The 4,776-nt window shown below is 33.7% G+C and overlaps 1 non-coding gene across 1 annotated transcript; it reads right to left on the bottom strand.

Annotated features, from left to right (window-relative positions):
• Positions 1 to 2,659: 2,659 nt before the first annotated feature.
• LOC121488479 lies at positions 2,660 to 2,763 on the bottom strand. The gene has a single exon (XR_005987104.1). It is a non-coding gene; the product is annotated as a U6 spliceosomal RNA (small nuclear RNA).
• Between the last annotated feature and the right edge of the window lie 2,013 nt (positions 2,764 to 4,776).

Here is a 4,776-nt window from a genome sequence, read left to right as displayed (position 1 = left end):
TGTGAGGTGGTATCTCCTTGTGGTTTTTATTTGTATTTCCCTGATGATGAGTGATGTTAAGTATCTTTTCATGTGTCTGTTAGCCATCTGGATGTTTTCTTTCGAAAAATGTCTAGTTATGTCTTCTGCCCATTTTTTAACTCGATGCAGTTATAAATAGGATTGTTTTCTTAATTTCTCTAATAGCTCATTATTAGTGTATAGCAACACAAGAGATTTCTGTATATTAATTTTGTATCGTTTGACTTTACTGAGTTCATGTATTAGTTCTAATAGTTTTCTCATGGAGTTTTTAGGATTTTCTACATAAAGTATCATGTCATCTGCAAATACTGATAGTTTTACTTCTTCCTTTCCAATCTCCATACTTTTTATTTCTTTTTCTTGCCTAATTGTTGTGACTAAGATGTCCATACCATGTTGAATAAAAGTGGTAAGAGTGGGCATCCTTCTCTTGTTCCTGATCTTAGAGGAAAAGCTTTCAGCTTTTCACCATTGAGGATGATATTAGCTGTGAGTGTGTCATATATGATCTTTATTATATTGAGATACATTCCTTCTATATCCACTTTGTTGAGAGTTTTTATCATAAATGGATGCTAAATTTTGTCAAATGCTTTTTCTGTTTTTATTAAGATAATCATATGATTTTTATTCTTCATTTTATTTATGTGGTGTATCATGTTGATTAATTTGCAGATGTTGAATCACTCTTGCATCCCTGGAATAAATCCCACTTGATGATTGTGTGTGATACTTTTAACATATTGCTGAAATTCAGTTTGCTAATATTTTGTTGAACATTTTTGCATTTATATTCACCAGAGATATTGGCCTGTAGTTTTCTTTTTTTGTGGTGTCTTTGTCTGGTTTTGATATCAGGATAAAGCTGGTCTCATGAAATGAGTTTAGAAGTGCTCTTTCCTCTTCAATTTTTTGAAATAATTTGAAAAGGACAGATACTAACTCTTCTTTAAATGTTTGGCAGAATTCATCTATAATACTCTCTGGTCCTGGACTTTGGGTTTTTGAGAAACTTTTAAAGTGTCAATTCAGTTTCATTGCTTGGAATCAATCTTTTCAGATTTCCTGTTTCCTTGTCATTCAATCTTAGTAAGTTTTGTGTTTCTAGGAATTTATCCACTTCTACTAGGTTTGCAATTTCTTGGTGTATAATTGTTCATAGTACTTTCTTATGATTTTTTCCTGTGGTATCAGTTGTAACATATCTTTCATTTTTTAATTTTATTTATTTGGGATCTTTTGCTTTCTCTCCTTGATGAGTCTGGAAAGAGGTTCATCATCTTCTTTTTATTTTTTAAAAGAACCACTTTTAGTTTCATTGATATTTTCTATTTCTTAAGTCTATTTCATTTATTTGTGCTATGATCTCTATTATTTTCTTCCTTCTATTAACTTTGGGTTTTGTTTGTTTTTGGTTTTTGTTTGTTTGTTTAGGTATAAAGTTTATTATTTGAGATTTTTCTTGTTTCTTGAGGTGGGTCTGTATCACTATGAACTTTTTTCTTTAATTGTTTTTCCTACATCCCATAGATTTTGGAAAATTATGTTTCCATTTTCATTTGTCTCAAGGTATTTTTTGTTTCGTTTCTTCATTGATTTCCCCTTTGACTGCTTCATTGTGTGTTTAGAAGCATGTCGTTTATGCTCCACGTTTGTGTTTTTTCCAATTTTCATCTTGTAATTGATTGCTTTGTGGCCAGATAAGATGCTTGATCTGATTTTAATCTTTTTGCATTTATTAAGACTTGTTTTGTGGTCAGACATATGATCTATCCTGGAAAATGTTTCATATATACTTGAAAAGAATGTGTGTTTTGCAGGTTTTGGATGAAAGTCCTATGTATATTAAGTTCATCTAGTCTAATGTGTCATTTAAGGGCAATGTTTCCTTATTAATTCTGTCTGAATAATTGATCCATTGGTGTAAGTGGGGGTTTTTAAGTCCCCCACTACTAATTGTGTTACTATCAACTTCTCTTTTTATGTCTGTTAATATTTGCTTTATACATTTCAGTGCTCCTAATTTGGGTGCATAAATATGTATGAATGTTACAACCTCTTCTTGGATTGAGCCCTTTATCATTATGTAATACTTTTCTTTGTCTTGTTACACTCTTTGTTTTAAAGTCTGATATTATTTGATATGATATTGCTATTGCTACGTCAGCTTTCTTTATGTTTCCACTTACATGGAATATTCTTTTCTACCCCTTTAATCTCAGTCTATGTGTATTTTAGATCTGAAGTGAGTCTGTTATAGGCAGCACAGAGATGGGCCTGGGGTTCTTTTATCCATTCAATCACCCTATGTCTTTTGATTGCAGCATTTAGTTCATTTACATTTAAAGTAATTATTGATAGGTATATATTTATTGCCATTGTATTAAGTGTTTTTTTTTTTTTGGTTGCTTTTGTAGTTCTCTGCTCCTTCCTTCTTCTCTTGGTTCCTTCCCTTGTGGTTTGATGGTTTTCTTTAGTGTTATGTTTGCTTATTGCTGTGTTTTTTGTGTCTCCATTATAGGTGTTTAGTTTGTGGTTATCACGATATATATATATATATATATATATATATATATATATATATATATATGGCAGTCTATTTTAGCTGATAGTCATTTAAGGTTAAATGCATTCTAGAAGTATGGAACCTTTCATGAATTTACATGTCATCCTTGCACAGGGGCCATGCTAATCTTCTCTGTATCCTTGAAATTCCAAGTGAAAAATAGATCAGCAATTGTCAAAAATGACAACCCTGAGTGAAAAGTAAACTGTATTACAGGACCTAATATAAATTTAATTTATATATCTTATTTTAACTTAATAATTATAATATGTACATTAAATCACTGTATTGAAGTGCAACATTTTATAAAACAGTATTTACCCTTAACACCTGCAGTATACTTCTTTTCTCTCTCTTTATTGCTGGTGGCCATTAAATTAATTTCATGACCTGCTAAGTGGGTCACAAGGCACAATTTAAAATATCTGATCTAGATCATGAATTCATTCCACAGGTATTTATTCAACACTAGCATGTGCCAGGTTGCCAGGTATTGTTCTAAGTTCAGCAGAGAACTAAATAGACAAGAATTCTTGACCCCATAGAGCTTACATTCTGGAATTGGGAATACATACACACACACACATGCACACACACACACGTGTTATATATAATTTGTGATACATATGATATATCTCTATAAACTATATGGCATGTCACATTGTATAGCAGATATTATCAGTGCCCTACCCATAATCCTGAATATATCATATCATATCATATCATATCATATCATATCATATCATATCATGTCATATCATCACTTTGGTATGCTTTCTCCTATTCCAGGAGTCAAGATCTGCATGTCTTTGCCATGAGACTCTTCGCAAAGTCAAAGAAGGCTTATTTGCCCACCTTGAGGAGAAGCAAAAATTAGTACTCCATCCCCAAGACTCCTACAGCCAATGACTAATGGAAGTTGTGTAAAAATAGCCCAACTTCTTCTCCACCTGAGTGAGTAACTTTAGAGCACCTCCCAAGAAACCACTTATACTTGAATTCTTGGCACAAAGTCTACTTCTGGGGTAACTCAAATTATAAAAGATGATACATTTTATGATAAAACACAAATAGGAAAAGAAGTGAGAGAGGGCCATGGGGGAGAGAATTTTAAATGGGAAGATCTGGGAAGGCCTCACTGATAGGAAATAAGCCCCATTTGAGGAACAGCCTGATGCAGTAGGGGAGAAAGATATGTGGATATGGAAGACAAAGGATGCTTCAGGGAAGGGAAGCAGTAAGTGTAAAGACCCAGAAGCAAGAGTAAGTAGACCAGTGCAATGGAATAAATGTTTGTATCATCCCAAATTCATATGTCGAAGCCTTAATCTCCAATATGATGGTATTTGGAGATGGGCTTTTGGGAGGGAAGTAGGTTTAAATGAAGTCATAAAAATGAATCCCACAGGATGAGATTAGTGACCTTATAATGAAAGGAAGGGAATCAATGGTCTTTCTGCCATGTAGGGATACAGCAAGAAGGTAGCCATCATTTATGAATGAGGAGGAGAGCTGTGACCAGAGCTCTCCCACATGCTGACACCCTGATCTCAGACATCCAGCTTCCAGAACCAGGAGGGATAAATTGCTGTTTAAGCCACCTATCATATCTATATATTCCTTTAAAGCTGCTCTGACAGCAGAAAAAGACAGGAGATTCATGGAGGAGATCTGAGATATAAGAGGCATATATAAGTAGACACTTTTAGCCTCACCATTTTGTTCTCTGACCATATAATACTGATTGAGGGTTGTGTATCTTGGAAACCTGATTCAAAAGTATACCATGAAAAAAAAACAAAAACAAAAGTATACCATGTTATTTAAAGTCAGGAAATGTGGTAATAGCAAGCAGACAGAGAAGCTGACAGAGGTGTCAGGGGTTGTGTGTGAACATTTCAGAACTTCTACCAACACTCATATAGGGGATTTTTTTTTAATTAAGCCTTCTAAAAATAAAAAATAAAGTAAGCTTTCTATATTGACTTGCACGGCTTCCCATTATTAATTAAATCTTACTGTCAGGCTTCAGGGACGCCTTGGGTGCTTTCATATTCCCAAGTCATTAGCTTATTCGGGCCTTTTCATTGGCTGCTTACAGCACAATGCAATTGTCTTTTGACATTTGTTTTCTCATTCTAAAAAATGGCTCTAGCAGCCTTGACCACCACTGATACCATCATACC

Source organism: Vulpes lagopus, chromosome 3 (genome assembly GCF_018345385.1).
Source record: "Vulpes lagopus strain Blue_001 chromosome 3, ASM1834538v1, whole genome shotgun sequence".
Classification (NCBI taxonomy): Eukaryota; Metazoa; Chordata; class Mammalia; order Carnivora; family Canidae; genus Vulpes; species Vulpes lagopus.
This window is presented reverse-complemented; position numbering and strand designations above follow the sequence as displayed.